Here is a 12,849-nt window from a genome sequence, read left to right on the forward strand (position 1 = left end):
CCTGCCCCATAGATCTGACCTACAACTACCCCACAGCAGCTCCTGCCCCATAGATATGACACACACCTGCCCCACAGCAGCTCCTTCCCTATCGATCTGACCCACATAAGCCCCACAGCAGCACCTGTTCCGTAGATCTGACATACATCAGCCCCACAGCAGCTCCTGCCCCATAGATATGACCCACCTCAGCCCCTGCCTCATAGATCTGACCCACATGTGCCCCTTAGCATCTCCTGCCCCATAGATCTGACCCACAGCAGCTCCTAACTCATAGATCTGACCCTCATATGACCCACAGCAGATCCTGCCCCATAGATCTGACCCACAGCAGCTCCTGCCCCATAGATCTGACCCACAGCAGCTCCTAAGTCATAGATCTGATCCCAATCAGCCCCACAGCAGCTCCTGCCCCATAGATCTCACCCTCATCAGCCCCATACCAGATCCTGCCCAATCGATCTGACCCACATTATCCCCACAGCAGCTCCTGCCCCATAGATCTGACCCACATATACCCCACAGCAGCTCCTGCCCCATAGATCTTACCAACATCAGCTCCACAGCAGCACCTACCCCATAGATCTGACCCACATATGCCCCAAAGCAGCTCCTGCCCCATAGATCTGACCCACATGTGCCCCACAGCAGCTCCTGCCCCATAGATCTGACCCACATCAGCCACACAGCAGCTCCTGCCCCATACATCTGACCCACATGTGCCCCACAGCAGCTCCTGCCCTATAGATCTGACCCACATCTGCCACACAGCAGCTTCTGCCCCATACATCTGACCCACATGCGCCCCACAGCAGCTCCTGCCTTATAGATCAGACCATCATCAGCCTCACAACAGCTCCTGCCCCATAGATCTACCCCACAGCAGCTCCTGCCCCATAGATCTGACCCTCATCATTCCCACAGCAGCTCCTGCCCCATTGATCTGACTCACATCTGCCCCACTGCAGCTCCTGCCCCATAGATCTGACCCACATCTGCCCCATAGCAGCTCCTGCCCCATATATCTGACCCATATCAGATCCACAGCAACACCTGCCCCATAGATCTGACCCACATCAGCCCCACAGCAGCTCCTGCCCAGTAGATCTGACCCACAGCAGCTCCTGCCCCATAGATCTGACCAACATGTGCCCCAGAGCAGCTCCTGCCCCATAGACCTTACCCACATCAGCCGCACAGCAGCTCCTGGTCTATAGATCTGACTCACATGTGCACCACATCACCTCCTGTCCCATAGATCTGACCCACAGCAGCTCCTGCCCCATAGATCTGACCCACATCTGCACTACAGCAGCTCCTGCCCCATAGATCTCACTCACATGTGCCCCAGAGCAGATCCTGCCCCATAGATCTGACCCACAACTACCCCACAGCAGCTCCTGCCCCATAGATCTGATCCAAATCAGCCCTACAGCAGCTCCTGCCTCATAGATCTGACCCACATCAGCCCCACACCAGGTCCTGCCCCATTGATCTGACCCACACCAGCCCCACAGCAGCTCCTGCCCCATAGATATGACACACACCTGCCCCACAGCAGCTCCTTCCCTATAGATCTGACCCACATAAGCCCCACAGCAGCACCTGTTCCGTAGATATGACCCACCTCAGACCCTGCCTCAGAGATCTGACCGACATGTGCCCCTTAGCAGGGGGGCTCCTCTGCCTGGTGGTCATGGCGGGCCCCCTCCTCCTTCTCACTCCTAGGGCCCCCAGCTCCATCCTCTCGCCTGAAACAGGGAAAACTTCTACCCTAGCCCTCTTAGCTGCCGACATGGCTGCTAACTGCCACAGCTGTCAGAGGCGAGTGCGTTGCGCGCGGCAGCGGTGACCAAGGTGACGTGGAGAGGGTTCTAAAATGGCGGCCGCACTGCTGGCACTGGTGTTCCACATAGGATGAGGAGGGGGCTGGTAATAGCAGGACAAGGGGAAACTGATTTAAGTTGAAAGAGGGAAGATTTAGGTTGGATGTTAGGGGGAAAGTTGTTTACTAGGAGAGTGGTTAGGCCCTGGAACGGGCTGCCCAGGGAGGTTGTGGATGCCCCGTCCTTGGGGGTGTTCAGGGCCAGGTTGGACAGGGCCCTGGGCAACCTGATCTAGTAAAGGTGTATGTTTGGTGGCCCTGCCAGGCAGGGGGGTTTGTTCTTCATGATCCATGAGGTCCCTTCCAACCTGGGTCATTCTGTGATTCTGTGATACTGGTGTGTGGCTGCTTGTCCCAGCGCGCTGACCTTTTGTCTTCAGGTTCACCAACAAGACTGTAATTGATTTATGGAGGAGGCAAGTGATGGGTGCTACTGTGTGACAATCAACATCACTTTGTGGACATTTGAAAGCACCTTCCTCCAGAGCTGTTCACCTCCAGAAGAGGGTGCTCAGAAGTGTTTACTGGCAGAAGATCTGGCTCCAGCTTGGTATGGGAAAACTGGGGAATGATACCATCGTGTCCTGTGAAGAACAAGAAGCAGGTGGGCGTCCCTGCTCCCTCTTGTCTGCTGGCAAGGTCCAGATGAGATCCCAGAGCCAGAAGCTGCCATTCCAAGGAGAGCTGACTCAACCATTTTGGATTTGAGCTGTCACACCAAGGAGAGCTGACTGAACCACGTTGGACTTATTTGTAAGTTTATACTATCATTGGAAACTGTTGCCGTGGTCACAGTCATCGTCAGCGGAACAACAACTCCTGATGACCCACCACTACTGAAGATCAATGACTGAACTACTAAACACGTCAGATCCATGGTGGTGACTCTCTCTCCCTCTTGCTTCCTATAAAGACTCCTTGATTCTTTTTCCTGTCTTTTCTATTGCCCGCCTTCCCTTCCTAATCACCCTAAATCGTAATAGCGTCCGTCCTCCAACATTTGAACCATGCTCAGGCATACACGTATGGACCTCCTCTCCTTCCTATAAATTGGAGCAGGACAGAGAACCACAAGGATTGTCAGCTCCCAAGTCATACAAGTATTGCACACAACACAGATAACTTCATCTGTTGGCCCCGCTGTCTCTGCATACCACCAAGCGAGGACCTGCAGTGCCCAGGCGAGACGATGTGCCTGGCAGTGCAAAGCCAGCCCACGTGTGTGCAGATGGCAAGGAGCGTGTGGCACTGTGCACCGACAGCCCTTGCCTGCCCAGGACTGCGTGTGGAGGGCGTTCTCCACTGCAGCCCTGCCCAACAGTCAGTAGGGGTGTGCGCCCATGATGGCAGTAATGAACAAACTGCTGCTTCACAAAGATCTTGGCCCGATTAGAAATCTTTGAGTAGTGCTGTTACAGCAGACAGAATGTGATAAGCGCAAGTAGTCTCCTACACTTCACATCCTTGCTACTTCATTCTGGGTGTTGTCACTGAGCAGCATCTAACACAAGTTCTGCCCTGGTCAGCTGGCTGCCTTAGCTTGAGCCCTGATGGCAACGCTGTGACGTGATGTTAGTATTGCTGTTTTCTCCTCGTCAGAATACTCTGCCTTTTGAAGGAAGCAGCTTCTTGGTTATTTTGTTTTGTTGTTGAACTTTATTGAATTAATTTACAATATCTATATTCCATATAGTTATAGATGTTTTGAATATGATCATCTGTGGTGCTGAGAATTTTTGTAGAAAAGGTATACTCAGTTCAGAAGGTGTAATAAGGATGTTAAAGAAAGAAGCCCCTGTTGTGTTGACCAGTGATGATGCTCCCACCACCTGACCAATGGTGGAGAGGAGCATGAAGAGAGAGGTGGTGCTGGGGGGATCTTGGGGCTGCTGGGCCTGTCATACTTTTTCCAGGCAGAGGTTTTACAGGTGTTGCCCCCATGCCGACCCTGTGGGGGGGGGCCACTCCCACATCCTGAAGGATGGAGGAGAGGAGCGGGAGGGCAGAGTTGGTGCTGTGGGGGGCTGGGAGCTGTGGGGCCTGGTATGCTTTCCCCTGGCTGTAGTTTTCTGGGTGTCGGACGATGCCCTCAAACTGCCACCCTGTGGGGGCTGCTCCAACATCCTGAAGGATGGTGAAGGAAAGTTGGTGACAGTTCCTGGGGGGGACAGGGGGCTGCTGGGCCAGTTGGCTTCCCCCAGGTAATGGTCGTCCGTCTGTTGGATGATGTCCCCAGGTCTATACTCTGCTGGGGTCGCTTCCATCCCCTGATGGATGGTGGAGGGGAGGGTGAGGGCAGAGATGGTGCTGGAGGCTGACAGGCCTCTCAGGCTTCCCTGAGGCAGTGGCTGCCTGCGGGTGACACTTTGAGGGAGCCACTGCCAACCCCTGAAGGATGGTGGTGGGGGACGGGAGGGTGGTGTTGATGCCAGGGTGCTGCTGTTTGGGTGCTAGCCGATGACTGCAAGCTTCCAAACCAGGTGGATCCCTCCTGTCCCCTGAAAGAGGTGTTGATGCCCAAGGTGGATAGGGGCCATATGGCCTGATGTACTTCCCAGGGGCCACGGAGCCTGGGCTGTTGGGCTACGGGAGCTGCACTGGGGGCAGCTGAGCCCGACAGCCGTCAGGCCTGGCAGGGGCCGCTCTGGTGATGCTCTGCGGCTGGTGGGCAGATTGTCACTGCACAGGCACCGGTTGTTTGTGCCACGTCTTTTCTGTGCAGCGCACTGAGGCGAGCAAGCTGTTTGTCCAAGCGTGAGGTTGCTGCGGGCAATATGCTGGACTGCAGCATCTTCAGCAAGGTGCCTGCAGGGAGAGAAACGTGCTGAGGGCACAGGAGAACCCCCTGCTCTCCTTCCTCACAGTGCATGATAGAGTCACTCTCAGCTCCGGGCCTGTCTCAGGCCCAGCAGTAAGAACATGCAGCAGGAATGGCGAGGCCAGTTAAATGTCTGACAGTGTCAATCTCAGACAGTGTTAGGCAACAACTAACTGGCTTCTCTATGCTGCTTTAACTAGAAATGCCTCCTTGCTCACAGGATCCCTATAGTAAAGAGAGGGGGCAAGATGGGGTTGGGGGTGAACAAGAACTCACTGGTTTATATGCCTCCATTGTCGGACAAGACGATAGCAAGAAAACATTGCCATCAGCATGGTAACGAAGATAGCTGCACCGAATCCCAGGCAGTACTTCTCGATAAAATTATTGTCTGCGGCATTTGTGTGTTCCTCACCATTCGCACCTGGAAAAACAATGTGGATCTGTTTCACCAGCTGCTGCTTTGAGTGACATGGACAAGAACAACCACAGGAAGGATCCCGCTCCAGGCTGCTGTTGTGCCTGGTGGCTCAGGGGAAGCACAGCAAGCTCTGGAATGCAGGGTCTGTGCACAGGAGGTACTATGGAGGGTCCTGTTTCCTCTCCTTATCTGCTGAATGTGGTTCTGGTGGCCTAGTTCCCAAAAGGACAAAGTTCCTAAGTCCCTGGGAACTGGCTGCAGTGGGAGGGGAGCAACCTCTAACCACGGCCACGGAGCTCTATGAGCGGCCCTTACCTGGAGTGACAGTTGTTGTGTGCATGGCCTCTATTACTCTCAGGGGGACAGTCAGTGTGCGAACTCTGCCATTCCAAAATGCAAGCCAGCGCATAGGTGCTCCACCTGTCTCTTTAGAAAGGAGGTAAGGGAGTGGGACTGTAAGTAACTGCTTCTCATCAGGAAGATGGTGCAGTTTCTCCACATGTATTTCTAGAAATTCAGTTTCACAAGCCTTTCAAGGAACAGACGGAAATACACCTACCACGTGCTTTGTCCTTCATGATTTTCATTAGCAGAGGGGGCAGTGTCTGCAGATATTTTCCTGTTTCCAGGGCCTCTTTCTGTTTCTCAGGACCTAAACAGAAAGCATTAAGATAACTTTCAGACAAACAAGGTATTAAACTGAACGGTCTTTTCAGTGAAGTCAGTAACGACAACAGCCACCCCTGGGATGCCTGTGGGGTTCCAGCACAACTAAGGATTTAGCACGGCCTTCCCTGGAGGCACTTCTGCAACCAAAGAATGAGAACTTTTCACCACACACTGCAGCTTACCTAAACGCATAACGGCATCACTGAATGGGACCAGGGCATTGTGCGAGGGCAGGGCACACACACACAGGTGTGCATTCTCACTCACACCTGCAGACGCACCTGGATGACATTAGGACTGTGAGCTGGCATCTCTCAAAGGAAGTAAAATCTCATGACGTACCCATTTGAATCGCTGGGGCTTCTGTCCTGGAGCTCAGCTGGGAAACTGGATGCCATTCAACTCCACTAGGAGCTGTCAGCAAACACAGACAGAGCAGCTCCTGTCAGACACCTGTTTACACTGGAATGACAGCACTGCTCCACAGCACTCTCCTCTCCCTGCCACACAGAAGCATCTGGCAAATAGTTGTTGGGTGCCTGCAGTGGCACCGTGGCAGTCCAAAAAGGAACCGTGTGTAGAACTGCCTGGAGAAGGGAAGGGGGTGGAAGAGGAAGGGCAAGATCTAAAGGCCCTTTCCTGTGGGACTGCCCTGAGGCTCACAGGCTGGATTATGCTGAGGCTTTGGCAAAGCGTTGCTTATAGGCACAGCATCGACGAGAAACATCTCCTGGTGTTGATGCCCGGGGGCAGCTGGGCCTGCCACTCATGTGCCAGGGTGCTGCTGTTTGGGTGCCATGGTATGCTGTGATTTCTCTCTTCCTTAGGGACCTGCAGTGACTGGAAGGGGCTCAGGTGATGACATGGCACTCAGACCTGGGTCAAAAGTTGCAAAGCTGCAGAGAAGCCAGGTGGGCAGTTGGCTGGCACTCAGCAGCTTTCCAGATACTCTCTCCAGGCCATGTAAAACAATCTTCAGAGAAGGCATAGAAGAACATTTGGCCCCTCAAGGTTTTTTTAGTGGGGAGATCTCTGATGTACGGAGACAAAGTCAACGGGATGCTGGGAGCATGCAGCACCCAAGAAACAGTGACTACCCAAGCTTCTCATGGAGAAGAAATCACCAGGCAGTGAAAAGATGAACCCCTCCTGAACTTCCACAACCAAATATGAGCAAAGATCATGAGATGAAGACTGGTGACTTACGTCTGGCATCCACCCCAGGCTCAGGGACGCGACTTTGCTTTTGAAATGCACCAAAGGGGCCTGCAGGCACCAGAGTGATCAGACACAGGTGAGGAGAGCTTCCGCTGTGCACTGGGGTCTGCCTTGTTTTTTTTCCTGCAGTGACCTGTGAGGACTGGCTGCAGGTCAGGGAATGACATGGCCCAAACAGCAAAGGAATAGGAGCAAAGACTGGCAAGGGCCGCCTTCCCACTGAAATATGACAATTCTCCAAGTAAAGAAATACTAATGACTGATCTGTGTACGACCTTCAAAGCACAAAGAGACTTGAAAGACCTTTGGAGAGCCTTACGTACCCAAATAAGCTATTATAGCACTAATTTTTCGACTTCCAAGGAAACAGACACTCACAACTTACCTCGGAGTTTCCCCTGAGGCACAAAAGCAGTCTCCTTCCAGTCATCTGAGGAAGGAGTACCAATGTCATCATCTAGAAGAAAGAACAGAAGAGGGATGTTCCCATTGCATGCTGTGATCTTCCTCTCCCTTAGTGACAGGGAAGGGGACAGGGAAGGGGACAGGTAACAGGATGGGAGACTCAGGCCTTGATCGCCAAAGCTATACAGGGGCCAGGGTGACCTGGAGCCTAGCACTCGGCAGCTTTACAAATGCTCCCTCCTGGCCACATGCAGCACCCCTCCGGGACCGCGTGGAAGAGCATACAAAGAAAAGGTGCCTGAAACACACTGGGCTACAGCTGGGGGTCTCTGTTGGGAACCAGGATTTTTCTATGGGGAGCATCAGGCAGCTGGAGCAGAAATGCTCATGCTTTTCCCAGCACACACCTTCCACGTTCTCCCCTGGGACACCCCCAGGATGAAGAGCATGCTCCACCCAGCCAGCGGCAGAGCCGTGGGAGCACAGGGCTTCCTCATGCCCTTGCCCAGCTCATGTGGTGCTGTCTGTCCCCCTTTTCCAATACCCCCCCGCCCCCATCGAAGGCAGCCTTAGGGCTATAAGGCACAGAGCCACTGGAACCAGAACCTGGGCTTCTCACTCTCATTTCCGCTTATTTTTTACCCCATCTCTGCCCACCCACCTGCTCCTGCTGCTCGCCCTGGAGCAGCACAAGTCTCCTGACAACACATGGCTATCAGTAGGAGGACGGCAAGGCAGGTGGGGGCCGTGGCCCCCAGTACTCGTGCCATGCTGCTACCACCACTGCTACAGCCACAACGAGTGCTGCTATTGGGGCACAGAACACCTAGAGCACGCAGCTGGGCATTGTGATCTTGTGGCACAAGGCAGCAATGTGGCAGGGCATAGTGACCTCACATCCCCAGGCTGCTGGCTGGGCCTCCCCACGGGCTGCTCCTCCTGTGCAGCAGGGCTGCATAGAGTGGGTGCTTGTGGCACCCCTTAGTGGGTGAGTGCCAGGCTGCTGGGGAAGAATTACTGGGAGCGTGTCCCACTGGGTAGATCTGTTCCACCGCAAGGACCAGGCTCCCCCTGGGCTTGTTATGGACGCTGAGGATTCCCAGTCATCTAGAGCAGCAGGAGACCATGGCAGATATTTTCACATTTACATTGTGGAAATATAGAATTGTGGAATGGTTTGGGTGGGAAGGAACATTAAAGACCCAGAGACTCTGTCAAAGGATAAAGAAAATCGCTCCAGTGTTGTTTTTACTGCTTTGTGCAAATCAAAAGATTGCATTTTGTCTTTTAATGGCCAAAAAAGCCATTTCTTCAGGGACATTGTATTTGTTGTCACAGACTCTAACAAAAATGCAAACTGAGCTTTATCTGTAGCATCAATACTTTAGTATTTCGTATCTTGTATTTGGCAGTTCCCTCCCAGCCAGTTGCCCGTGCCTTTCTCTCAGCCCATGAGAGCACCACTTACTGCCTCTGGGAACTTGGAAACTGGCAGCATGATGGCCAGCACACACACAAGGTGCTCGTGATGCAGCTCCAGGCGGCTCTCCTGAGGCCCAGCTTCATTTCACGGCCACTCACGCTCTGCTGCTGGACATTCTGCAACGGAAAAGCCACCGGATGCAAATCCCATCCCTCACAGATGGTATCAGACCCCTGCTCTCATGGCAGTCACCACCGCCCGGCATTGGGCAGCGCTTCCACTGCCCTTGCTCCTGCCACAAGACACCAATGTCTGCTTCTAGTTCGGCTCCACCATGGGATCCTGTTTGCGACAGAAAAACACACGGAGGCTGCCAGCCACTGCAACACGCGCTGTGAAACCCCTGGCACTGCTGAGTCCCATGAGCAGAGGAGAGAAGCGTCTGCCTGCCATGGACGGGCTGCGGCGGGATTGAATCCTGCCTTCCAATCGGGACACCCCCAGGGAGAGCCTCCCTGGGGACCCAAAGACTTACGGCAGCGCCAACACAGCAGGCAGAAACGCGACGTGCTCCTGACTGCCCGCACTGTTCAAAGCTCCCTGACTTGCGGAATCAAACTCTATAATCCAGAGATGGGTTATAAAGCAGGTATGTTTTATTCCAGCGCTGGGTGCAAGGGGGATAGCTCCTCCAAACTTGCACACCAACTTGTAAAACCGTGATACAGATATAGGTACACCTCATGCATAGTCAATGATTTCCCGTAATTCTAACATGCATCCCTTAATTCTAATACACATTCTTTATCATGCAGACCCCCTCTTGTTATCGCCCATCTTGTCAGGGAGATGCAAATATCAAAAGAGGAGTTGCAACACCTAATCCCCTTCTCGCCAGGTGTCTCAGGGAGTTCTCACTCCTTAATCTTCATCCTTCCTGCTCTTCCAGACCCACTGTCTCCATTCCTTGTTATTCTAACTAAATCATTTTCTGTAAACTACCTTTAACTATCCCCCTTTTAGCCCCCCTTTATTCTGAATTCCAGCAGAGCATCTGTTTTCTGCTTCCCTGTTCATCCCTCCCTCTCCCTCTCCCTCCCTCCGACCTATGACGGCAGCCCTTCAAAGCAACCAACACAACCACGCCAAACCGCAGCCCGGACTCGTCCCACTCACTGCAATCCAGACCCACTCCATCCGTACAAACCTTCATCCACGCCGTTTCTTAACCGGGCCTCGGCGCCACCCGGATCTTACAGCCAGCGAGCGGCCGGCAAACGAACGGCCGTCTTCCTCTTGGTGCCGCACAGCCCAGCACGGCCGGAGCCGCACCACACGATCTGGGCCGGGGCCAGCTCAGGCTCTGCCTCCAGGCTTTTGGGGCTGGCCGGGTGACTCCGCAGCACAGCGAGACCGTGGAGCCACCCGGGAGCCGCCTCTGGGTGCCGGCAGCGCCGCGAGCTCCTCCCCCGACAGCCCCTCCGTGCCCCCGCACCGAGGCCCGACCCCGTTCGCAGCTCAGAGCCCGCTCCTCCCGGCCCCGCTCATGGCCGCCATGGCCCGGAAGTGCTCTCCGCCGCCTGCAGGAAGCACTTCCTGTCACTGTCACGTGGCTCAGGCCGGGCTGGGGCCTGTTGGGGGGGGGGGCAGCTGCCAGATCTTCTGCCAGTAAACACTTCTGAGCACCCTCTTCTGGAGGTGAACAGCTCTGGAGGAAGGTGCTTTCAAATGTCCACAAAGTGATGTTGATTGTCACACAGTAGCACCCATCACTTGCCTCCTCCATAAATCAGTTACAGTCTTGTTGGTGAACCTGAAGACAAAAGGTCAGCGCGCTGGGACAAACAGCCACACACCAGTATCACAGAATCACAGAATGACCCAGGTTGGAAGGGACCTCATGGATCATGAAGAACAAACCCCCCTGCCTGGCAGGGCCACCAAACATACACCTTTACTAGATCAGGTTGCCCAGGGCCCTGTCCAACCTGGCCCTGAACACCCCCAAGGACGGGGCATCCACAACCTCCCTGGGCAGCCCGTTCCAGGGCCTAACCACTCTCCTAGTAAACGACTTTCCCCCTAACATCCAACCTAAATCTTCCCTCTTTCAACTTAAATCAGTTTCCCCTTGTCCTGCTATTACCAGCCCCCTCCTCATCCTATGTGGAACACCAGTGCCAGCAGTGCGGCCGCCATTTTAGAACCCTCTCCACGTCACCTTGGTCACCACTGCCGCGTGCAACGCACTCGCCTCTGACAGCTGTGGCAGTTAGCAGCCATGTCGGCAGCTAAGAGGGCTAGGGTAGAAGTTTTCTCTGTTTCAGGCGGGAGGATGGAGCTGGGGGCTCTAGGAATGAGAAGGAGGAGGGGGCCCGCCATGACCACCAGGCAGAGGCTGGGTAAGAGAGCCATATTCCATCATGCCTGGACCAGCCCCGTGACCACCACCCATGTGGAGCCTATGGAGGTGGATCCACCTCCAGATGAGCGAATGGAGGTGGATCCACCTGCAGAGGAGCCCATGGAGGTGGATCCACCTGCAGAGGAGCCCATGGAGGTGGATCCGCCCGCGGCATAGCTGGCCTGGCACCACACCACCGTGCCAGGCCCCGCGCTGGCATGGTCACAGCTCCACCGTGGCTGGTCCAGGCACTGAGCTCCTTACCCGCTGCACGGCCCCCGCCCCCTGCATTAGCTGGGTGGCATTTTTGTAACATCTGTTCCTCCTTTGGGCCTATTCTGCAGCCACATTCTGTGGGCCCCCAGTCCCATCTTTACCCTGTTTGTTCCAGTCCCTGTTTCTATAGTTGGTTTTTGGGTTTAGTTTAGTTTTAGAGTTAGGTGTAGGTTGTTGTTAGTGTTTTTGAGTTAGGCATAGGTTATTGTTTGTGTTTTCGAATTAGGCATTGCTTATTGTTCATTTTTTAGTGTTAGGAGTAGGTTAGGAGTAGGTTTAGTGTTAGTAGTTGGTGTTTTCCTGTTAGGAGTTTGTTCCTCTTCATTCTTTAGTGTTAGGAGTAGATTGTTGTTCCCATAGTAGAGTTAGGCATAGGTTACTGTTGGTACTGTAGGGTTGGGCGTGGGTTCCTACCAGCAGCTGGCAGCAAACAGCGCTCGCTCGGTAAGCACACGTCTGCTTTCTCCCCCGGAGCCGTGAGTGCAACTGCCATGAGAGCAGAGGTCTGATACCATCTGCGAGGGATGGGATTTGCATCCGGTGGCTTTTCCGTTGCAGAATGTCCATCAGCAGAGCGTGAGTGGCCGTGAAATGAAGCTGGGCCTCAGGAGAGCCGTCTGGAGCTGCGTCACGAGCTTCCTGCATGGCCAGCGCAAGGTAGGTGTGCCTTACTTTAAGCGTGCACTGAAGCAGTGTTGGTTAAGCACGGCTCACTCCTCTGTCTGCAACAGATGGGCTTTCTGCGCGCTTTATTGCTGTGGCCAGCGTTGAACAGCACAGCAGCAGCGAGGCCTCGAACATGTCCACAACCAGGTACGTGAATGTGAGTAAATTTAGCTGTGTGAATGATGTTATTGTTCATATTAGTAAGGCAGTATTCACATGTGTGTGATGGAGCTCAGGGATAGGTTTATTCTTGCCTGGTAAATTTTCCCTTCTTTGACACCCACCCGTCCTCTTGCTTCTCTTCCCCTCACCTGTAAGTGCAGCAATACTGAAGGCTGAGGGCTCTTCTCCGAGGCAGGCGCTAAAGGGCAATTGAAATGCAAGTTTGTTGTCCCTCTTTGTTCTTGGGTCGGTAGCCCAAGGTGACCAAGATTCAGAGCACTTCTCTAAGTCAGCCTGGAAATGTTTCTAGCAGGAAGTAACTCCATCACAGTGCCTGAGAGTAATGATGCCTCTTTTTCCCCCCTCACAGCAGGCAGCCTCCATAAGAGAGCAGTAGAGCAGCAGGCTGTCTGTGCTATGGCTGCTGAACTGCATTTCTGGCCACCTGAGATCCCTGAGCCCATGCTAATGAAGAACATGCTGCGCCACAGACTCTTCTACG

The 12,849-nt window shown here is 53.9% G+C and overlaps 1 long non-coding RNA gene across 1 annotated transcript; it reads right to left on the minus strand.

Moving 5' to 3' along the window:
- Positions 1 to 5,323: 5,323 nt before the first annotated feature.
- On the minus strand, positions 5,324 to 9,142 carry LOC146755126 (uncharacterized). The gene is made up of 6 exons (XR_014938417.1): positions 8,885 to 9,142; positions 7,397 to 7,468; positions 7,000 to 7,059; positions 6,136 to 6,207; positions 5,684 to 5,776; positions 5,324 to 5,550 (listed from the first exon to the last, which is right to left on the minus strand). It is a non-coding gene; the product is annotated as an uncharacterized LOC146755126 (long non-coding RNA).
- Between the last annotated feature and the right edge of the window lie 3,707 nt (positions 9,143 to 12,849).

Source organism: Coturnix japonica, chromosome 36 (genome assembly GCF_054131305.1).
Source record: "Coturnix japonica strain WE chromosome 36, WE-NBRP24, whole genome shotgun sequence".
NCBI classification, from domain to species: Eukaryota; Metazoa; Chordata; class Aves; order Galliformes; family Phasianidae; genus Coturnix; species Coturnix japonica.